Below are 24,985 nucleotides of genomic sequence, written 5' to 3'. Positions count from 1 at the left end.
TGCGACCGTCCTTGGACGAATGCTGTGTTCGACATGCAGCTCTGCTGGTGCTGATCTTCAAGTTTGCAGAAAAGGATTGTCATTTACATTACTGGCCGGTTTACTGATTCAGTTCTCCAGGTATGGGGGCTAAGGTTATCCTCCTAGATTGGGCGGAGACATAGGGTACATTCACTCCACACTCAGTATAAGGTAAGTGATAGTAATATCTAAAAATAATTTGCCTGGTTCGATTGTTTATTCTTTTTATCATGTTTATAATGCTGGTAACATTTCATCTCCCTAATTATCACTGCTCATTCTCTCTATGCAAGGCAATGCAAGGCAATGTTATGTGTTCAATAAATGTATGGGAAACTTATCTTGTATCTCTCACCTGGGCATGCAAAAGTAAGACGACAAAAGGGTAAAATCTGTTTCCACTATTGCCTAGGGGATCAGAGTGGCATATTCAGATTGCCATAATCACCTTCCACCCCGGGAAGCTTAGAGGTTTGCATGAGGCACTGTGAGCTATCCATGAATTGAGCCAATAGCTTCTGCTGGTGTGGACAGACTCAATCCCCACATTCTGAAGTTCTCTCATCCTAATGTGCAGTCTTATCATTTTAGAAGGTACCATAAAACAGAGGCTGCAAGCAGATGTCTTTAATGGTCACCTAACTGCAGGTGACTTGCAATTTCCTTCATAATGTAAAAGAAGGGGATACTTTATTGTATATAGTATAGAACTACTTGCCATCTCATCCTCACAATATATAGATGACAAGTGATCATGTGTTGTGTGACATCTTTAGATGGTCCTCTTCTTTCAGCCACAAAACTTTGCATGTTGGGATTTACAATATTGAAACAAAGCTAAAGATCCTAGAAGGCAATTGGTTTCAGGCTAAAAAGGAAGGATGTGCTGAGGATGTCACTGTACTTTACCAAAGGTCCAGCTTTTTAATAGTACTTTGGGTATTTTAATTTGAAATGATAAATTGCAAAAAAAATGTTTTCATATATTTGCCATAGATAATCAATAATAAAAGAACTGCCTCTATCATGCTATTCTTTGCCTCGGTGTAAGCCACCAGTGGCTGATGATTGCATAAAAATAAACTACAACATCAGTGATACGGAGTACAATGGGGCAGGGGTCAGATAGTGGCCATTTCTGGCAAATACTGTAAATGAGATTTTACAGAGGTAACTTGATGAACAGGATGATAAGCCTCAGTGATTACCTTCTTACTTCTTCAGAATGTCGAGGAATCATGTTGAAAGGGTAAATGTAAAATGCCAGCCAAAGGTCAATATATTCTGTGAATTTACAAAACCTGCCATATAAGGAAGGATGTTGTATAAATAATGTATAATTCTTTTGTGATTGTTCATGCATTTATAATAATCACTTAATAACAACATATTTTCTAATAGCTAAAATATATAATGCAAAACATTTTTATAGTTTTACCTGTAAATGAATTATGTTGGCAGGTTTCATCCATGATGGCAAACACCATGAAGATGAATCTGTAATTAAATAAAACTGCAATTACTGGTAATGGCTCTAAATTCAACATCACAAAATAAAACGAAGGACAGAGTGTTGAAACTTTTCAAACACTCACCTACAGTCACTGATCTGGTTTTAATCCATCGTTATTTTCCTTGCTTCATCACCCTAGTTTGGACCCAGCCAAATGCAAATCGGGCTTTACACTGTTCCCCATGGGAACTGTCCAGCACAAACAGCCAAGCCAGGTCCTCCCTGGCCTGAAAACAAGCATCCTGAGACCGGTTTTGGGGTAACACCCCTCATCAGGCAGGCTAGTTTGAATCCAGTGGCACAGCAAGAAAGGGACACAGATCTGGGCATACCCTAGCCACTTTGGGTGCACAGAGCAACATCACAAATGAAAATGATGGTCTAAATGTTAAAACTTTTCAAACACTCAACCCCAGTCACAGGCCTGGGTTTAATCCATTGTTATTTCGCTCATCACGTCATCCCAGTTTGGACCCAGCCATATGCAAATCAGACTTGACCCTGTTCCCCACTGGAGCAGTCCAACTTGAACTGCCAGTCAACACCCTCTCTGGGCCAGAAACAAGCATCCTGAGACCAGTTTTGGGTTATCACCCCTGATAAGCCTGGCTAGCTTGTATCCAGTGGTGCAGCAAGCACGGGAACCACATAAGGGCATATCCTAGCCACTTAGGGCGCACATAGCAACAGCACTAGGTAAAATGATGGACAGAATGTTGAAAGTTTTTAAACACTCACCCGCTGTCACAGACCTGGGTTTAAATCATTGTATTTTGGTCTCCACGCCACCCCAGTTTAGACCCAGCCATATGCAAGTCAGTCTTGACCCTGCTCCCCACAGGAAAACTCCAGCACGAACTGCCAAGCCAGGTCCTGTGTTGTGTGACATCTTTTGATGGTCCTCTCCTTTCAGCCACAGAACTTTAAATGCTGGGATTTTCAATATTGAAACAAGCTAACGTTCCTTGAAGGCAGTCAGTTTCAGACTAAAATGGAAGGATGTCACTATACTTTACCAATGGTCCAGCTTTTTAATGAAATAATACATTGCAAAACATTTATTCTCACATATGTGTTACAGATGATCAATAATTAAAGAACTAAACTCTATCATGGCATTCTTTGCCTTGGTGTAAACCATCAGTGGCTGAGATTTGCTTGAAAATAAACTAAAACTATAAAATGTCAGCTAAAGTTCAATATAGTCTATGAATTTACAAAACCTGCATATAATAATGATTGTATAAATAAAGTGGTATTCTTTTGTGTCTTGTTCACGCATTCATTATAATCATCCATTTACAACTTACTTTCTAATAACTAAAAAAAAATGCAGAACATTTTTATAGTTTTACATGTAAATGAATTATGTTGGCAGGTTGCATCCATGATGGCAAACACTATGAAGAGGAATCTGTCATTAAAGAAAACTGCAATTACTGGTAATGACTCTAAATTTGATTGTTCATTACAATGCTACATTTAAGAAAGCAATTTTAATGTTTGAAGCATGAATTTTGAAGTAAAATAATAAAATACAATTAGATTAAGTGCAGTACTGATTTACATTATTTCTTATTAAAAACGTCCAATAGTATTCGAGGAACTGATGTATTTAAACCAGTTTAAAAATATTATTTCGTTTTTCAGTGTTTTGTTTTTCAGCCTGCCGACAACTCCGTGAAAAATGGGTAAACCATAAAATATATTACAAATTGAGTTAATACAAGCAACTGTGTTTACGGAAGGAAATTGAAATATTCAGGAAGAGTAGGGTTATGAGTTGTATGTATTTCATTATAGCTCTTGTATGGAGCCTCATAACGCGGATGGCGCTGTATTAAGTGTGGTCTTGTGCCTATGTTGGACTGCTACAGACCGAAGGTTTACTTATTGGATTCCAAGGATTCTGTGTCCTCTGCGATGTCCGACTGTCTGGTTATGTCAGCTGTATTCTGGGCTGCGCAATGATAGCATAAATCCACGTATTGAACACCATGGAGCAAATACCTGCAATTAACTGAATAAAGAAGTGTTCCTCTTTGTACAAGGCAGCTCTGTGGCATTCATTATAGAATGCAGGACCACGTCTCTTGGAGATAAGGATGACATATGACTCTTTACTGGTAGAAAATACAGGAAAACCAGTCATTTAGTCTATCAGTGCCCCTTTACTAAAAGGTAGCCATAAACAATAAATAAGGTGCAGTTTAACCGCTAGATTTCATATGATGATGTGCAATCAATTAATTTGGTTGTGCATCCTTTGGAATATCCAGGATTGCTTCAGGTCTCAGCTTGAAGTGACAGGTGCATAGAAGAGCATTTGTAGGAAGTGAGAAGACTGGGTATAGCGTTGTCATTCTGAGTTGTCATTCCTGGGGTGAGGAAGACAAGCAGCACATTGACATTGCTGAACTTTGGCTGAGGTAATTTGGTGATGCTGTGTCCTATTCCTGTGCAAAAAGATTAATGTGCTTTTTGGCACAAGGGAAACCAATGCATCTCAAATCCATGTTCCTAGAGCTTGAAAAGTCTAAGTTATTTACATGGATCTTTAAGGCATGCTTTTGCAAACAAAGTTGCACTATTGTTTGGTTTGTGAATGGGCCCACGAAGGTGTGTATGCCCACTTGCCTTTATAAACACAGCGGATCTATTAAGAGGGACATATTCTTCACACTGTGTTCAGTTGCAGCATGGACGGATAGGCGTGCTGATGCACCTGGGGGTGTTCAGACATTTTCTAGACCACATAGGGTCCCATGTAGGGATCGTATGATGATATATCCCTTCAATTCTTTGCAGCATGGGAGTCCATATGGTAATGTGCAAAAGCATTACTTACATTATTGCTTGATCAAGGTTCTGTAGGACACATTTATCATGTATATGATTCGATCATGATTGCTAGAAATGGAGTCTTTGGTTGGCAGTTAGGTAACCCACTGTCAAAGCAAGGACCCTCTTTCTAGTCAGGGTAAGTCACACAATCCAAATTATCCTGTGTCCACCCTCTGGTAGCTTGGCACAGAGCAGTCAGGCTTAACTCAGAAGGCAATATGTAAAGTATTTGTGCAATAAATCATGCAATAACACAGTAGATCTCCACAAAAATACACCACACAGTGTTTAGAAAAATAAAATATTTAACTGATAAGATGCTGGTCAAAACAATCAAGATGAAATAAGTATATGTTGAAATGTCACTGTAAAAATGATATAAAGTGTCTTTAGTCTTTTTAAAGTAACAAATGTCTCTTGCAAGCACAAAGTACCTGGTTTGTGTTCACATTCTCCGCAAGGGACCGCAGAGGAGGAGATGCATAGAAAACAGGGAGGTGTGTACACACAGACGATGCAACATTGAGTTTTCACGCAGGGCAGGCTTTGCGTCGATTTCCGACGCGTAGAATGAGATCCTCTTCACGTTGAAATCTGGCGCTTGCAGGATGAAGACACAGGGGCAGCGTCGATCTGGTGGATATTGCGTGGAAATTTTTACCACACGCCAGGCGCTGCGTCGATTCCTCTCAGGAAGTCGGGCTGTGTCGTTCTGGCTCAGCTTTGCCTGGATCCAGTGAGCCGTGTGTTGAATTTCCGGTTACTACGCTGGTGCTGCTTCGATCTTCTCCTTGCGTAGTCGGGCTGCATCATTTCAGTTCAGCGTGCGGTGATTTTCTCACTGCGATACAGGCTGTGCGTTGTTTCTTGCAGGCTATGCATTGATTTTCACTGTAGAGTGAGTTCTCTTGCAGGAATTAAGTCTTTTCTGTCCTGAGACTTCAGGGAACAGGAGGCAAGCTCCATCCAAGCCCTTGGAGAGCACTTCCTCAACACAGCCAGAAAGCAGCAAGGCATCAGGGCAACAGCAAGGCAGCAGAACCTTCTCAGAAAAGCAGTCAGATGAGTCCTTTGGGCAGCCAGGCAGTTCTTCTTGGCAGGTTGCAGATTCTGGTTCAGGTACTCTTCTCCAGGAAATGTCTTGTTCAGTGTCTAAGTTGGTAGAGTCAGGGACCCTGCTTAAATACCCAAATGTGCCTTTGAAGTGGTGGAGACTTCAAAGAGTGGCTTAGAAGTGCACAGGGTCCCCTTTCAGTACCATCCTGTCTGCCATGGTCCCAGTAGGGTGTGTAAGAGTCCTTTGTGTGAGGGCAGGCTACTGTCCTTTGACATGTAAGTGTCAGGCCCTCCACACTCCCAGCCCAGGAAGACCCATTCAATATGCAGATGTATGCAAGTGTGACTGAGCATCCTGTGTTTGGGGTTTGTCTGAGTGAATGCACAAGGGTGCTGTCAACTAAACCTAGCTAGATGTGGATTGGAAGGCACAGAAGGATTTAAGTGCAGAGTAATGCTCACTTTCTAAAAGTGGAATTTCTAAAATAGTAATATAAAATCCAACCTCACAAGTAGGCAGGGTTTTGTATTACCATTTTGCCATACTAACTATGACCTGTCTACTCCTTTCTGATCAGAATCTACCACTCAAAGAGTATATGAGGGTAGCCCTAATGTTAGCCTATGAAAGGAGCAGGCCTCACAGCAGTGGAAAACAAATGTAGGAGTTTTCAACTACCAGGACATATAAAACACACAGGTATATGTCCTGCCTTTTACCTACACAGCACCCTGCTCTATGGGTTACCTAGGGCCTATGTTAGGGGTGCAGTTTATGTAGAAAAAGGGGAGTTTAAGGCTTGCCAATTACTTTAAATACCAAGTCGAAGAGGCAGTGAAACTGCACGCACAGGCCTTGCAATGGCAGGCCTGAGACATGGTTAAGGGGCTACTTATGTGGGTGGCACAACCAGTGCTGCAGACCCACTAGTAGCATTCAATCTGAAGGCCCCAGGCACATGTAGTGCACTCTACTAGGGACCTACAAGTAGATCAGATATGCCAATTGGGCATGAACCAATGTTACCATGTTTTAAGGGAGAGAACATATGTAGTTTAGCACTGGTTAGCAGTGGTAAAGTGCACAGAGTCGTAAAACCAGCAAAAACAGTGTCAAAAAAGTGGAGGGAGGCAGGCAAAAAGTTGGGGGTGACCACCCTAAGGCTGTCAGGTCTGACATGTGTCCCCCCAGCTGAAAGTGGGGAGAGCTACCAAACACCTTGGGAGCTCTCATCACTAAGGCTGAGGTATTTGGAGAGACCATCAGCATTGGCATGGTCAGTCCCCGAGCGACGCTCCAACGTAAAGTCCATTGCCTCTACTGGAAATGGACCACCTCAAGAGTTTAGGATTTTCACCCCTCATCTGCATGAGTCATCTGAGGGGCCTGTGGTCTGTCTGAACCCAGAAGTCCTAAACAAGTATGGTCTTAGTTTCTTCAGTGCCCAGACCACAGCAAATGCTTCTCTTTCAATAGCACTCTACCTCTGTACCTGTGGTAATAGTCTTCTGCTCATAAAGACTACCCGTTTGTCTAGGCCCTCCTCATTTAGCTGTGCTAGGACCGCCCCTGTGCCATGCTCTGGAGCATCTGTTTGCACGATAGTTCTTGGGACTGGTCAGGGGTCTTGAGCATGGGGGCCGTGCACATGGCTTCCTTCAGAGAATCAAAGGTTTTCTGACAAGCCTCCATCCAATTCACCAACCTAGGTTGCTTTTTGGATGTGAGTTCTGTTAAGGGGGTCACTATGGTGCAATAACCCTTAATCAATCTACCTGGTGAGACCTAAGAAGACTGTCACCTCTGTCTGGGTTCTAGGTGGTTGCCAGGCCTTGATTATTTCAATCTTGGTATGGAGGGGCTGCACATTACCACCACCTACTAGGTGTCCCAAATACACCACGGAACCCTGCCCAATCTTGCACTTACTGGTCTTGATGGTCAGGCCTGCCTGTTGCAGCGTCTGAAGCACCTCCTTGAGGTGGAGCAGCTGTTCCTCCCAGCTGGAACTATAGATAGCGATGTCGTCTAGACAGGCTGCACAGAAGGCATGCTTGCCAACGAGGACCCTGTTAACCAACTATTGGAAGGTAGTGGGGCCATTTTTCAGTCCAAAGAGCATAACCCAGAAATGGTAATAACCCTCAGGAGTAGAAAAACCTGATCTCTCGTTTGCCCCCTGAGTCAAGATGAACTGCCAGTAGCCTGATGTGAGATCGAAGGTACTGAGGAACTTGGCAGCACCTAGCCTGTCTATGAGCTCATCAGCTCGGGGGATGGGGTGAGCATATGTCTTTGTGACAGAGTTGAGACCCTGGTAGTCCATGCAGAACCTAAGCTCTGGCTTGGCACTGGGAGCGACCTCCTTGGGAACCAACACCACTGGGTTAGACCAGAGACCACTGGACTTCTTAATCACCCCAAGAGCCAGCATCTTGGCAGATTCCTCATTGATGCTGGACCTCACCTTACCTGACACTCTTCAAATGTCATTCTTTACAGGTGGGACTGTCTCCAGTGGCAATATCATGGACACACAAGTGTGTGAGTCCAGGGGTGAAAGAAAACAGTTAAGAGACTATTCCAATAATTGGTAGCAGCATGCTCTCTGATCTAGGGTAAGATAGTCAGAGAGATTGACACCCTCCACTGAACCATCACCTTCCTTGGCAGAGAGGAGGTCGGGGAGAGGCTCACTCTCCTCTTCCACACCCTCATCTGTCACCAGAAGCATGCTGACTTCATGTAAGAAAGTAGCCTCTTTCTAGCATGGTTATCCCCACCTTTGGCCTGTTTGTCAGTGTGTTTGACTGTGTCTACTGGGATCCTGATAATCCGGGCCCCAGTAGGTATGCTCTCTCCATTAAATTATGGATATTGCATACTGTTAATCCAGTATTCTACCCGCAATTGGCATACTGGTGCCCCCTTATAAGTCCCTACTATATGGTACTTAGGTACCCAGGGCATTGGGGCTCCAAGGGATTCCTATGGGCTGCAGCATTTCTTTTGCCACCCATAGCGAGCCCCTGTAAAGGCTTCTACAGGACTGCCATTGCAGCCTGTGTGAAACGGTGAATGCACCCTTTCACTGCAATTTACACTGCACCAGGTCACTTATAAGTCAGCCCTATTGCAGGCTTTTCAACCCTGAAGGCAGAGTGCAGAGTGCCAGTTTGTGAGGACACCCGTGGACTAGCAGAGGTGCCCCTACAACCTCCAGGACCATTTTCCTGGACTTCGTGAGTGCCGGGAATCCATTTTACGGGTGCACAGGACATAGGTCACCATCTATGTCCAGCTTGATAATGGTATCTCCGAATGTGGCCATGTTTGGTATCAAACATGTTGGAATCATACCTCAAGGCATTTGCAAGCATTGTTTGTATGAATCCATGCACTCTGGAGGCTCCTTAGAGGACCCCCTGTATTGCCATTACAGCCTTCTGAGGTTTTCCAGGCAGACCCAGCTGCTGCCACCTATCAGACAGGTTTCTGCCCTCCCGTTGCTCAAGCAGCTTGAGCCCAGGAAGGCAAAACAAATAATTTCCTTTGGGAGAAGGGTGTTACACCCTCTCCCTTTGGAAATCGGTGTTACAGGCATGGGAGGGATAGCCTCCCAGAGCCTCTGGAAATTCTTTGAAGGGCACAGATGGTGCCCCCTTGCATAATCCAGTCCCTGCAGGGGCATAAAACTGGACAAAGGACAGGGGAGTGACCACTCCCCTGTCCATCACTACCCCAGGGTGACACGCAGAGCTCCTCCAGTGGCTCCCTGGTCTTTGCCATCTTGGATTACAAGTTGGCAGTGCACTCTGGGAGCATCTGAGTGGCCAGCACCAGCAGGTGACATCAGAGCCCTTCCCGGCTAGGTGCTTACCTGTGTAGCTGACCAATCCCCCTTTCAGGGCTACTTAGGGTCTCTCTCTTGGGTGTTTTTTCAGATTTGGATTGCAAGACTCCAGCAGGAATCCTCTGCATCCTTTACTTCACCTTTATAAAGAAAGAAACTGCATCTGGACCCTCCAGGAAGTCTACAAGCTGCAACAAAGAAGCAAAGACGACTTCTTCAACATTGTATCTTCAGCTCCTGCAAGCAACTGCAACTGTTTCCAGGTTGTGCATCCTCAGAGGACTGCCTATCTTCAGCCTGCACCAGAAGAATGAAGGAATCTCCCCAGAAGTGAAGGAGGCACTTCCCTGCTTCAGGAGGCACCCCTCTACTGCAACAACTGGTGGCTTGGGTCCCCTCTCTTAACAAAGTGCATGGATCCAGCATCACGGGTGGTGGACTGAAGTTGTGTCGACAGTCCTGACATCTTACTGTCCAACTTTGGTGGAGGTAAGAGCTTGCCTCCCCACATAGGAGAGTACCCCCGTGCACCACGTGTTTTGCAGTTGCCAAGGCTTGTTGGCATCCTTCCATGAAGTTCTTCATGTACTGTGCAGCTCTAGCCCCCAGCACTCTATCCTGCGATGCACAACTTCCTGCGTGGTTCTCCGTATGCGTAGGATACCTTTGTGTAGTGCTGCATGGGCCTCCTTTTGCACCTTCTTTGTCCCTGTGCTCTGGGACTCCTGTGTGTCCTGCGTGGTCTTCTGAGGGCCCTCTGAGTTGCTGAGAGCTCCCTCTAACTTCCCATCCTGATTAGAGTCCATCGGCTCCCTCCTGGTCCCGGACAGTGCCATTTTCCACAAACAGCGAGCTTTGCGTGTGCCAAGGCTTGTTGGTGGAATCCAGCGATGCAAACCAGACTGCAATCATCCATCCCGCGTGGGACATCATCTGCACCAACCAGGAAACCGCATCCGTCTTCTTGAGTGCAGTACTGACTTTTGTTCTTAACCAGTTGTTCTTCTTTTGCAACTTCATCTGGGTTCTCCCTGGACTCCTCAGTGCTTCTTGGACTTGGTCCCCTTCTTCCACAGGTCTTCAAGTCCAGGAATCCATTGTTTGTGTCTTGCAGTCTCTTCTGGTTCTTGCATTATCTTCTTCTTGTGTGTTCTGGGAAAGTTAATGTGATTTACTCCTGCTTTCCTGGGCTCTGGGGTGGGTTCTATTACTTACCTTTGGTGTTTTCTAATACGCCCAGTGCCCCTCTACACACTACACTTGCCTAGGTGGGAAAACGACTTTCTCATTCCACTTTCTTAGTATATGGTTTGTGCTCCCCCAGGCCGATTTCTAACAATGTGATTTTAAATATTTACACAGTTTTTTTACTGTTTTTACAGCTATGTTTGCATACTGGTGTATATAATTTGTGTATTACGTACCTCCTAAGCGAGTATAGTCTCTATGGTATTTTTTGTATTTGTCTCACCAAAATAAAGTACCTTTACTGAGTATTTTCTTTCATGTGTATTAGTACTGTGTGACTACAGTGGTATTGCATGAGCTTTGCATGTCTCCTAGTTAGGCTTTGGCTGCTCATCCGCACTATCCCTAGAGAGCCTGGCTTCTAGACACTGACTACATTTCACTAATAAGGGATAACTGGATCTGGTATAAGGTGTAAGTACCTTAGGTACCCACTACAAACCAGGCCAGCCTCCTGCACTTCAGACCTCTCAGAATGAGGCTTTATTCTGTTCTGATGGAGCACCCTTTGTGGGTTTTTAGAGGTCTTGAGGTCCGCTAAGTAAGAGACCTCCCCCTCCGGCTCTTTGATTTCGAATGGGCCAGTCCAACAGTCCTGGAGAGCTCTAGGCTCTACTGGCTCCATTACCCATACATTGTCTTCAGGTCAGAATTCTACCAGGGTGATCTTCTGGTCATACCATTGCTTCATCACCTCTTGACTGGCCTCGCGGTTGCTCTTGCACTGTTTCCAGAAGCTTTGGATCTGGTTGTGGAGGGCCAGCATGTAACTGACCACATCCTGGGTGGGTTTCCTGGGAGCTTTCTCCCACCCCTCTTTCGTGATGCTTAGGGGGTCCCCTGACAGGGTACCAATAGAGAAGTTGAAAGGGGCTGAACCCCCCCATTTCTGGGGCACCTCTCTACAAGCAAAGAGAAGGCATGGCAAGAAGACAGCCCACTTATGCCTCATGAGGCCTGTGATCATGCCTTTTAGGGTCTTGTTGAACATTTCCACAAGCTTATTGGATTGACGATGGTAAGGGGTGGTGAACCGATAGGTCACCCCACACACATCCCACATGGACTTCATGTTCAAAGACATGAAGTTTGTACCTCTGTCAGACACAATCGCCTTTGGGAATCCCACACAGGTAAATATCCCCCTCAGAGCTCTGGTCACCACCGGTGCAGTCCCTGTCCTTAGAGGGATTGCCTCTGGATAGCGGGTTGCATGGTCCAACACAACTAGGATAAACCTGTTGCCTAGAGCAGTTTTGGGGTCGAAGGGACCAATGACGTTGATGCCCACCCTTTCAAAGGAGGTGCTAATGATGAGGAGTGAGACTAGGCGGGCCTTTAGCCTTTTCACTTCTTCCCACTTGCCTGACAGGCTGGGCATGACCTACAGAAAGCATCTGAGGCCACCCGCGTTCAGGGCCAATAAAAGTGGGTGACAAGCCTGGTGAAGGTCTTTTCTTGACCCAAATGTTCCGCCAGGGGGATATCGTGAGCCAACCCCAGTAGGAAGGCCTGGTAGCACTGGGGGACTACCAGCACATGTGCTGCCCCAGCTTCTGGCACATTAGGCTCACTGTAAAGGAGATCATTCTCTCAATAGATATGGTGATCGCCAGAGGCTTCATCTGCTGCCTGGGCCGCAGCCTGTTGCCTCAAACCCTCAACTGTGGAGCACTTTTTCTGCGCTTGGCAGAATTTCTTCCTGGTTGGCCCATCCTCAACTTGCCAGCCAGGAACCTCAGGCAGGTTACCCAGGGTGGCAATGTCCTCCCCATTTGGCTCAGGGGCCTCCTCCTCTGGGACCCCCTCAACCACCGCTGGAATTTCTGGGACCGGTTTCCCACATCCTTTGCCCCTTTCTTTTTCAGCGGTTTGGGCCATTGTTCCAGACTCCAGATGCCCTTGACTCCCTTCCGGGCAGCATTGGGCCTTGTGGTCATGCAGATCCACTCAAGCAACCCTAACACCTCCAGGTGAAACCTGAGCTCCAACTCATTTCAGGTAGTATGCTCAAGGTCATTGTCTAACAGACAATCTACAGGCATGGCAGGACTCACAGCTACTTTCAGAGTAGCAGAGACTTACAAGTAGATCAAATATGCTAAGTGGGTATGAACCAATATTACCATGTTTTAAGCGAGAGAGCATATGCACTTTAGCACTGGTTAAAAGTTGTAAAGTGTGCAGAGTCCTAAAACCAGCAGAAACAGTGTCAAAAAAGTGGAGGGAGGCAGCCACTTGATGGTTATAGTAAGGACCATGTTCACAAAATGTAAAAAAAAAAGTATTGCAGTGATTCTTGTCACACATGTATGGAATGTTTCAGAGTGATTCGTCAAGCAGGGGCTTCAAATGGGTGGGGGAGTGAAAATAGTTATGTTTCCCATGTTAATTCATATAGGACCTTTAGACGTGTCTGCAGTCCGAACGGCTGGATGGAATTACACAAATTTGGCAGAAAGCTAGCGTTCGGTACACAGATCAAGCTGTCACTTATTTTGTGTAAATCTGTTCAGTAGTTCAGTAAATATTAAAGGGAAAAAATATATCTCTCTGGCCTTGAATATTTGGCATATATATTTACAAATCTTCACGAATGTGCATGCAAAAAGAAGTACTGCAGTTAACTGACCACAACCTGACAAGAAAGTTGTGGCCGCCATTTTATTTCACAGGACATGGTCCCCCAGGGTGGAAATCAAAATTAAAAGTGGCATAAGGTTTCAGGGTGAAGGCACCCTGATCCCAGGGACGTGTTATAGGTGAGTTTTAGGGGCAAATTATAGGTTTAAAATAATTTTTCATTACCATGCATGATTTTCAGGAAAATTCATGAATATTTACAAATGTTTGCAGATTCTTTGAAAAATGTTCACAGATGTGAAAACATTTGAAAGAAAACCACAGACACATTCATACACTAATTCATTCACTCATACTCGAACCAAGAGACTCAGGCGTCCACTCACACACCCACTCAGACACTCATGCACCCACTCAGACCCACTCATAGACTCAATCACCCACTTTCAGACCCACTCAGTCACTCACGCACCTACTCCCAGACCCACTGACAAAGGCAGGCCGTGTTGCAAACCTACACTGTACACAACCAAAGGCTGTGCGTGTCTCTGAGTTGGGTGGTTATAAGTGCTTTGCGGCAAGTCCTGGCTGCAGGCCAGGTGTAGTACATATATTAGCATACTTTCTTCCTCATTGTTATTGTCACAAGATGCTCCCATCTCCAGATGTGTAGGATGTGTATTTTCAAGTGCGTTCAATGTTCTGACTTCTTGGCCCTGCTTTGGGGGTTCAATGGCATCTGGTCACTTTCCGCTGGACAACTGAGCAGCATGAGAGGTCGATCGTGGGCTTTTGATTTATTGATGAAAATAAAGCTATTGTTCCTGGTATGTGATCTACATCTATTTATTAATGGAAATAAATGTATCTTAACACCAAGGGGGTCATTCTGACTCCCGCCGGGCGCGGTCACTGCGCGCCCGGCGGGAGCCGCCAAAATACCGTACCGCGGTCGGAAGACCGCGGTGGGTATTTTGAGGTTTCCCCTGGGCTGGCGGGCGGCCTCCAAAAGGCCACCCGCCAGCCCAGGGGAAACCGTCCTTCCCACGATGAAGCCGGCTCGTAATCGAGCCGGCGGAGTGGGAAGGTGCGACGGGTGCTGTTGCACCCGTCGCGTATTTCACTGTCTGCCAAGCAGACAGTGAAATACTCGTAGGGGCCCTCTTACGGGGGCCCCGCGACCCCCCCTACCGCCATCCGGTTCCCGGCGGGCGGACCGCCGGGAACTGGATGGCGGTAGGGGGGGTCGGAATCCCCTCGGCGGCGCAGCTAGCTGCGCCGCCTTGGAGGATTCAAACGGGCGGCGGTACACTGGCGGGAGACCGCCAGTGTTGCCGGTCTGACCGCGGCTTTACCGCCGCGGTCAGAATGCCCTGCGGGGCACCGCCGGCCTGTCGGCGGTGCTCCCGCCGACCCTGGCCCCCCAAGTCTTCTAAACCCTGCCACTCGCGGTCGAAAGTCATGCACAGTGGGGGATGGAATAACGTATATTCATTTAAATTTCTTTACATTAAAAAACCATAGAAATCCACTGAAAACTATCCAAAGGTTACAGGGACATTATAGTTAGGTTCTGAAACCGTAAGAATTCAGCAGTTATAGTTTGAGATCTTTCAAGTAACTATCACTCATGCCCTGAGTTACCTATAACTTGTGCCTTCGCCATGCACAGCTATTGTCTCCACATATTATATTATTGACGAGATCTTGTATGGCATCTTTAATATTATTAGTGCAACATTTGCAATAGAATTATTGATAAGAAAACTGTGCATGGCGAAGGCACGAGTTATAGTTACCTTAGGGAGTGAGTTATATTTACTTGAAATAACGCTAACTATAACTGCTGAATTTCTTTTTTTAATTCTATTTACTAGTTTTCAAACCCACCCCCCCGTTCAAGAGGAGATTGCAGCAGTTACATATAATCATCACACTTCATTCTGCTTCATACCCAGAAATCAATTAGTCATCAAGATTTGTGTGTACGTCCATGTAGTGTCCTCCAATGCACCCCACAAGTGAACCTCTACAATGTCCCAGTCAGCTTGACCCCCAATGTATACTAGTTTGTGTTGAATCCCACACTCCACCTGCATCCATTTAGCTAGTTCCCACATCCAGTTTTTCTTGGTGGGTATCTTATGTGAAATCTATTTCAATGCAATGCATTTCTTGGCCACAACCAGTCCCAGCTCAGTTACTTTCACCATATGTTCAGGACGCTTGAATCCTTTTACTAGCCCCAGCAGACACAGTTGGGCAGTCGGTTGAACTGCATGGCCCATCAAATCCCATAGTTTATCGATCACTTCATTCCAAAAACTTCCCACCCCTGGACATGTCCACCATATATGTAAAAATGTCCCCTGTGCTGTCTTGCATTTAGGGCACCTTTTCGGTTTTATGGGATCAAGTTTATGCAGCCATTGCAGTGTGACATAGTCCCTATGTAAGCATTTGTAATGTACCAGCCATGAGCGGGCATTTCTTGTCACTTTCCGGTAATTGCCCATCACCACTAGCCATTCTCTCTCCCCTATATCCTTCACCAGATCGCCTTCCCACTGGGCCTTTAATTTCCCTATTCAGGGAACCGTAGGAGACAAAAGCAACCCATACACTTGTGTGGCCAGCTTTGAGCCTCCCCCATATCCATGAATATCCGATATAGTTCATGGGTCTCCGGTTCTTGAGGGAGCCCCTCCCACGTCTTACGTACCACCACTGCTATTCTCTCATATGCCAGGAAGCCAACACCCCCCACTCCCCATTTAGCACAGATGGCCCCATAGCCAATCAGCCGACCATCCTCAAAGAAATTACTAATAGTTTAGGGTATCCCCCTTCAGTCCTTGTGCGTAAGAATGACAGTATCTGTGGGCTAATACCAGTGTGTCATGATATCAGATCTTGCATGTAGATATATAGATTGTCTGTCCCCCTAGTATCCCTTTCCTATAACTCCAGTAAGGTCCTGACTTGAGTGGGAGTGCAGCTTTCTTTTTCCTTGGGACCAGGGATAGTGCCAGTAGACTCTGCGGGTGGGTTAGTTGTTTCAGTATATTATCCACTGGGTCAGTTTCATTCTCTATGAACCAAGGCACAACATAATGCACATGGGAAGCCCAACCCTAAAGTCTGGGGCCCACATCCCTCCCCTTTCCCATGGCAATTTAAAAACATCTAGACTTATCCTTGCACGTCCATTCCCCAGAAAAGTAGCCTAAGACGTTTGTCCAACTTACAGAAACAGGTGTCCGGAATGCAACTTGGCGTATGTTGCAAAATATACAAAACCCTGGGCAATATTATCATTTTGCTTATGGCTAAGCAACCCATTAAGGACATGGGGAATCTCAGCCATCTGCGTATGCTTCTCTCAAGGCTCGTCAGCAACCTACCAACATTCATTTCATAGGCTACAGACAAGTCAGAGCTCAGATATATTTCTAGTATTTAACAGCTGTAGTCTGTACTTTATTTGTGTGTGTGCCCTCCGTTACCCCTAATGCCTTTATTATTGGGTGCAGTACTGATTTGTCTGTGTTCAGTGTGAAAACCAAGTGAATCCCAACATCCCGCTTTTCAGTTTTGACCAATTGTCTTCTGGGTTCCTCATGATCAGGAGAATATCATCGGCCTATAATAAGATTATTTCCCTTCTACTCCGGTCATAACACCAATCTCCAACTGGCTATTGCGTATAATCTGTGCCAAGGGTTCTATGACCATAGCAAATATTAGGGGGGAGAGAGGGCATTCCTGTCGAGTCCCCCTTTCTATCGGCCACACCTTTGACATTCTGTGTCTAATCTTCACTCTGTGTACATCAACTTCACCCATCAGAGGTAATCCTTTTCCAGCCCATATCTATTTAGTGTTTTGTCTATGTCAACAGAGTTTTGGCCAGTCAACAGTGTCAAATGCCTTAAAGGCGTCCAGGCTTACCAAAGCACATGTCTCTTCCATCATCGTAGCCTGTTCTGTGATGAGGAATGCTTTCCAAATATTCATAGTGGTGCTTCACCCCCCTACATACCCTGCTTGATATGTGTGCACTACCTTCTTAGCCACATTTGCCAGTCTGTGAGCTAGGATTTTCCCTAAACTTTTGGCACCCACCATAATCATCGATAGGGGGCTGTATGATTCACCGTTTTCTGAGACTCTCCCCCCCTTTAGGCAGAGGACTATGTGTGCTTCCCTCATTGATGCAGGAAGTATTCCCATCTCGAATGCCTCTTGTACATTGCCAAGAATGGCCCACAAAGAAGGTCTACATATGCTTGGTAGAACTCCACGGTCAGTTCATCATGGCCTTCCCAATGCTCATATGGGTATTGGCCCAGCTTATATCTGCTTTGTCTAGGGGCACACTCAGCTAGGGCCTCACCTCCTTATCCACCTGGGAAACTGTGCTTCATGCTTCATCCAGTATGGATTCTATGTCTGCTTCAGAATCTCTATCCTGTCTCTCAGATAATGCTGAGTAAAATTGAGCAAATCGTTCCAGGGTGGCATCTTGGGATGTGAGCAGGTCTCTGTTTACAGCCGTAAGACCGGCCACCGCATGCCCCTCTCTTTACCTATTAACCAGCCATGCCAGTAGCCATCCTGCAGTGTCACCCTGTTCATGGTGCATGTCTAGCTGTGTTTGGTAATAATGCTTCCCTAGCATGTCATGGGCCTCAGCCAACTCAGCAGTTAGTGTATTGCGTACTTCTGAGGTCTCATCTGTATGTAGAGCCTGCCTATCCATTGCTGCTATTTGTGTCTCTAGTCATCTAACTGTGTCACTAGGTGATTTCCGTGTGCCATATGTCGCTGTCAAATGTTTCCCCCTAATAGTCACATTAAAGGCTTCCCAAAGTGTTCTAGCAAATTGCACTGTGCTAGTATTAATGTGAAAGTATTCCATTATTGCTTCCCGTATTCCTTCCCTGTAGGATTGATCATACAGTGCTTTGTACTGGAAGCGCCACTGCAGCATAGGTGTTGTATATGCCTGACCTTGCAATTCCACTGCCAGTGGAGCATGATCCGGCAGTGTGCAATCAATGTATTGTACGTCCCCAAAGTGTGTCATCTGCTCTAGGTGTACAAATATATAGTCAATACTGGAGAATGTGCCATGAGGTGAAGAATAAAAGGAATAGCCCCTTGCAGGTTCATGGCAATCTCACCACAATTAGACCAAGTCTAGTGAATCTAGCTCCTCTAGCAAAGCTGTTGACAATCTGTCCAGTGGTCATGCTGTAGGTCATGAGCTGTCTAGTTCCCTGTTTTACACACAGCTGCAATCCCCCATCCATATGATATCATGGTGTGTGTGTATATGGTACTAACACATGTATCACTGCTTTTTAGTGGTCCGGAGTATCTATATTCGGTGCATATGTGTTAAAAAGCAACTAATGCCTGCCACCCGTGACGCCCACCAGTCCAACATAGCATCCGTCTACTGCCTTTAAAATCACATCTGCTTTGAATGGGATACTATCATCCACCCATAGCAAAACCCCTTGTGCCGAGGAAGTGAAACTGGTATATCACATTTATCCATCCCATTTAGCGTAAATCTTTTAATTTTTGTGTGGCAAAAGATGGGTCTCCTTTAACAATTCTGCCTTGCTGCTTGCGAAGATAGGACCATGATCTCTGTCTCTTGATCAGGTTCTGTGTCTCCTTCACATTCCATGATATTATTTTCACTCCCATGTGAGAGATGTGAAGTGTTTTGTGATCTGGCACCCACCCAGCAATGAGCAGTTACTGCCCTGCTCACTTTTTGCGCTCCCCACCGCTGTAAATGAACTACCACCCATCTCCCCACCCATGTGCCCTCCCCAACCTGGCCTCTAAAATTGTCACAATCAGTGAACTCCCAGTTCCCCATGAATAAAACTCAACAAACATCCCATCATTGTGTGCTGGTCATGTGTGCCCCAGAAGCGGGGCAACACCATTTGCAGCATTAACATTACACTTAAACACATGGATAGCTTCTCAATCTATATTTCATGAGGCAGGTCTGACACATAATCTGCTGTCTATCAGCTGGTATGTACCACCCCTCGGTGTAAAGAATCAGTACCAACGTCCCCTTCCTGCAAACATGCATGCATTCTCATGTGCCTGTTCTGCACTAATGCTAGTGTGTCAGTTATTCTCAATAATTTGCATACCTTCCTTAGGGTCATCGGAAAAATGCATCTTCCCATGATTGCCCACTCACAGCTGCGCAGGGGGCAACATCACGTATACCAGTCAGCGTTCTGGGAGTTTCTTTTCAACCTCCACGAAGGACCTCCTCTTCTTCTATATTGCTGAGCCCTAGTCAGGATAAAATGAGATCCAGTTTCCATTGATCTCCACATCCCTATTCACACGCACCGCTGCCAGCACTTTTAGCTTGTCCTTGTATCATAGTAGCCTGGGGATGAGAATGCATGGCATGGTGCCCGGTTGGGGTTTGCCTCCTGGCGTTCTGTGGGCTCTACCACTTGTATCCCTTCTTCTCCTCTGAAGCCCGATAGTATAGTGGGCAGCCAAGGCTCCAAAAATTGTTCCACTGATGTTGTCTCCATTACCTCTAGTAGCTCAAGTATACAAATATTATTATGCCGCAATCTGTCTTCCAAGGCCGCTAGTTTAGCCTCCTGCATCTCCAAATGGTGCTCATGATTAGTCAGCTGGGTGGTGTGTGCACTTACAATTTCCTCCAGCCCGCCCACTCTGAGTCCCAGGTCCTTCACCTTGTCTGCATATTGTCCAGGTCTTGTCTCAACAATGCCACTGTTGTGGCCCCCCCAATCAATTTTCTTGGTGATGATTTTATTGCTCCCAAGTATTAGAGTTCAGAGTTCAAGCATGGATGGCATTGTAGCACCCCTCCATTTCCTGCTTCTCACCTGAAGTTGCACTCTGAGCCATCCTAGCAAGGCCATCCTCAACGGTATGGTGTGGTTTAGCGGACACAGCCGGGCTCACCTTAGATTTGGGTGGCTTCTATGTCTTGCAGTGTATCTTGTGCTAGGGAACGCCCAGTTGTGTGGGTGGAACCCACTCCACAAGTCACCTGATTTGAAGTTAGCCAAGTGGTGTACACCCTGCCTGGTGGTGCAGCAGTCTGTAAATGGCTGGCCCTGCCTTGGTGTACACCTGCCGGTCATTATGTCGTCAGATTCGCCACACGTCCCCAGTAAAGTTACCTGTGTTTACTGTGATCCTGGCTCTATGCACCATTTACTTGTTGTAGTTCGATATTCCATGCAGCTCCAATAGTGTGCTGTACTGTGCTGGAAGTGCCGTCTCCCAAGACCACTACCTCCTGCAGGTTCAGTTACTAACAGGGGACTGATCCCACGTAATCACTTATGACGCCATTGCTGATCGACAAGAAGATCAGTCTACCCTTGCATGTGTTTCACTGCATGATGATTTCATGATTTCCTGCAGAAATGTCCAAATCTATGGGGGTGTCATTGAACACATCCTCCTCACTTGCAACACTGATTTACGGCCTCCACTGTCTCAGCTGGCACACGCAGCTTATCACACGCAGCCTGCCACCCTCCGTTCCACTCCCTGGGACCAAGGCACCACTGGAGGTCTGCTTTCTTTTCCATGCTCCGGGGGCCCTCCCAGAGCAGGTTTCCCACCTTCACGGGTCCATCCACTGCTCCCGGCCCACAGGGCAATACTCTGCTCCCCCGCCCTCCTCCACAGCAGCGGCATCACCCCGCAGAACTCCGAAGCAGCAGCACCCACTGCCACGGTCCTGCCTCACTAAGCCGCTGCTCTCTGACGGCCGCATCTCACCGGGTGCTTGCTCCTCCAGATGGGATTTGCGTTCTGCTACAGTTGCTGCACCCAGTTGAGGCCTCCAGCAATCCTGCTTATGCTAGGGGGTGTCTCATTAACCACAGCTGGTGTCTCAATCGTGTTTGGGCCCGAGGGGGGTCCTGGCCGAGCAATCAGTTGGAGTAACTGTAGAACACCTCTGTTCAGGCGGCCATCTAGGATCCTCCCCAATTGCTGCATTTCTATGGTTTTGTACAAGTAAATTCAGAACTTAACTACAAGCCTCTTTAACCTTTGTTTTTTAGTGACTATATATCTATCTATCTATCTATATATATATATATATATATATATATATATATATCTTTATATATATAACATTTCAGTTCTCTGCATCGTTTAAAAAATGGAATATGGAATGTGAAAGTAATTCCAATGCTTAAGTGCTCTTTGGGCAGTTGTGGGCCAGCCTTTGGTGCTTCTGCCTGTCAACATATTACCTACCCTACCTGTGTATGACATTTATGTTGTATCCTCTTCTTATATTCTGTTTGCTTTAGTTCTTGCAGGGCACTTACCCCATCTAGCATGTAGCTGTTTGTGTTGATCCCTCATGCTTGCTGACTCCAAATACTTTACCTTGAACTTCACTAGCATGAAGGGGAAGGGGGCTTGGGAGTCAATTGAAGTCCTGCGGTATAGTTCTCGGACAATCTGACTTGGAATTTTAATCATATCCTAATCTGAAAACAATTAATGAACATTGTAGGAATCATATCAGTTTTGGGAGACTTTTGAGCCAGTTTGATTAATGTTATGTATTTCCATGCGATGCAGACTAAAAAATTATATTATTTTTTTATTAGGATTATTGTTTATATTTTTAGCAATTTAGAGATATCCACACTAGGTAGGTACTTGCTTACAAAGCTGCTTCAAAAATTCCAGAACATTTATTTTCAATTGATGTCCCTTCCTATGATGTCACATCTTACAGGGACCTCGCATGTTCCTGTTCTGCCTGGGACCGAACAAACCCTAGGACTTGCTCTGCACAAAATAGTTAACAACATTTCTAAAATTATACAAGCTTGACATTTCACACTGTATTTTATTATGGGATGGTGAATATGCTTTGCGGAAAACTAGTTCAAGTGCAAACTATGTTGTAGGATACATTTTCTCCTCTCACCAGTTCCCTTGCCGGGATCTCGAATGAAGTTCAAATGCGCAGTATGATTTCCATTTTCATTCCTGAGGTGTATATTAAGAAATGTGCGTGTAACTTCATGTAATTTTCCTGTAATTTTGCAAAAATAAATAAAAGAGGGGTGACCTATTCCACCTTGAGACCTCAGTGGTAGTTTTAAGAGTGCTCGGTCCATGTTGTTATTAGTATGAAGAATGTGTATCATATCTCAAGACAAAGAACCAATTTCAGACAACCATTTACGGATCGAATTTAAACAAATTGCTTAATTTACAATTGTAAATTCATGTTTGATATTCAGAAAACTGAAATATATATTCCCAAATTGATTTAATCATAAAATTATAAACCTGCTCTTCAGCCCGTGGTGTGGGACCATTTGCTAGTAAAGCTAATGGGTGGAGTTAGACTCCAAAGACTAGAGTTTGTTCTCTGCCTGGAGGCAGGAACTCCATTAGTTGCACTGGGCGGGTGCATAAAATCACGCTCTTCCACCTGCATCACATGACTGTTTGCTGGTGACACCAAAGGCCAGAGTTTGAGGTGATGTGAATGCAGTCTTAAATATTTATACACTTAAAAAGAATTTAAGATCTGAATGTATTATTAATGATTAAACCTTGTACACCACTCCTAGAGGCACTTATCTTTGAAACCTGATATGTGAGAGAGACCTGATATTCTACCAAGATTTATGTAATCAACAAAAGCCTGAGTTCATACTTTTTTTGGCCACTGATGTAGTGCTGTTATAGATTATGGCCCTCATTACGACACTGGCAGTCGGTGGTATAGTTGGGTATTACTGCCAACAGGCTGGCGGTACCTACCTCCACTATTATGACATTGGCGGTTTGGCCAAAGACAAACCGCCAATGTACCACACCGTCTGCCACGGCGGTAATGACCGGCGGGCTGGAGACTACAGTCTCCAGCCTAGTGGCCGTCACTAGGGACGCCCGTGGCATTTTGACCCCACCCACTGCCAATGTTTCAGTGGTTTCTGTAATGCCACTGAAACCATGGCGGTAGGCACTATCAGTGTCAGGGAATTCCTTCCCTGGTACTGATGGGGTCTACCCCGCCCCTCCCAGAGTCCTCCCACACCCTCCCTCTCCCGACCCCCCTCACATTTACACACATACATACACACAGGCATACACACTTTCACCCACGCATTCAAACATTCATACACACTCACATCAACACTCACAAACATACATCCAGGCACACACGCAATCTCACAACACAACATGCACGTACACTCATACCCACTCATGCACACACTCATTACACACGCATGCACGCATTCTCACACAGTCACACACACCTCCACACAGGCACACAACACCCCCCACCCCCCTCTCCTGTCGGAGCACCCGGATTAACTGCATGCAGAGGGTCCTCCGGCAGGAGATGGGATGCAGCGCTGCTGCCAGCAGCTGCGTCCGCAAGCAGACACCGCCAGGCCGTATAATGGAACATGATACCGTAGGCGGTGTTTTGCTGGCGTGGCGCTGCTGCTGGCAACAGCGTCACCTTACCGCCGTCCGCTGTCCGCTGCCATGACTGTTGACGGAATTCCCCCAGCCTTCTGGCAGAATTCCATCTATGGTCATAATTCCATGGACGGTCGGTAGCCACGGCGACGATATGTTGGCGGTCGTCGCCGTGGGGGTAGGCGGCATTTGCCGGCATTCTCAGAATGAGGGCCTATAGCTTTCCAAGTAGATCTCTAATCAGCTGCTAATTGTTAATTTGGGTATTGCCGATCATAATCCACTCACTATGTCCCCTGATCTACTGGTTTCCCTCTGTGTCCCAAAAACAAGCACTAACTTGTGACAACGTACCAAGATTAGCAAATTACACTTAATTTAAGAATTACCAAACCCAGCCATCTTCTTTAAACAAAAGTTATAAAACAAAATGAAAGGGCTTTTTTTGATTGCTTTACGAACAAGGCTGAACGCAAAGCTAAAATTGCATATTTTGATCGACTATATGGGTTAGGGCTTATGAAAACTGCCCATTGCCATAGTGCCCCAAAATCAAGAGTGTTTGAGTCAACATATACCTTGGCTAATCAAAATGTAAGGCAAGCACTGGTAGCTACACCAGGGGAGAAAGAGAGAGAGTTAATAGTTGTAGGGCCATATATAAGATTACTCTTAAATTAAGTAAACAGGGGATCAGAGCACAGTATCTCAAAGCTATGATGGAGGCCAATAAGAAGAAAGATACAAATCATTCTGGTATATAACTGACTAGGAGACAGCAAAAGGAATAAGAGGCAAATAATCTTCCGTATTGCCATGATGGACTGATATGGCACTTTTCTAAAGTTTATGGTTATTGTTAGACCTGTGAGCATTAGGGTGGCCTTCCCACAGTCTTTCTGTCTTACTCCTCCATTTTTTTCTGACCTCATTTTTGTTGGGCTTAGGACTCTGTGCATTTGAACACCGGTAACTAGTGCTAAAGTGTGCGTACTACCTCCTTCAAAAATGTTAACATTGGCCTTTGCCCAATTGGCATAATTAATTTACTTATTAGTCCCTATTAAAGTGGCACTAGATGTACCACAGCCTGTAAATTAAATGCTACTAGTGGACTGACAGCACTTGTTGTGCCAGCCTCTCAAGTAGCTTTTTAAACATGTGTCAGGCCTGCCATTGCAGCCTTGGTGTGCAGTTTTAGACTGCTATTTCGACCTGTCAAGGTAAGCCTTTTGCAGGCCCAAACCTTCCTTTTTAATACGTATATGTCACCCTAGGCTAGGCTCTGGATAGCCCAGTATGCAGGGCGCAGTGGATTTAACAAGTAGGACATGTACTTGTAAGTTTTACA

The 24,985-nt window shown here is 45.7% G+C and overlaps 1 long non-coding RNA gene across 1 annotated transcript in view; it reads left to right on the top strand.

The window, feature by feature from the left end:
• LOC138297401 (uncharacterized) overlaps nt 1-24,985 on the top strand; it is a 240,719-nt gene that overhangs the window by 200,560 nt on the left and 15,174 nt on the right. The window contains exon 2 of the long non-coding RNA XR_011204078.1: nt 2,913-2,976. This is a non-coding gene — a long non-coding RNA (uncharacterized lncRNA). The remainder of the gene's footprint in view (nt 1-2,912; nt 2,977-24,985) is intronic.

Source organism: Pleurodeles waltl, chromosome 5 (genome assembly GCF_031143425.1).
Source record: "Pleurodeles waltl isolate 20211129_DDA chromosome 5, aPleWal1.hap1.20221129, whole genome shotgun sequence".
In the NCBI taxonomy this organism is placed as follows: Eukaryota; Metazoa; Chordata; class Amphibia; order Caudata; family Salamandridae; genus Pleurodeles; species Pleurodeles waltl.
This window is presented reverse-complemented; position numbering and strand designations above follow the sequence as displayed.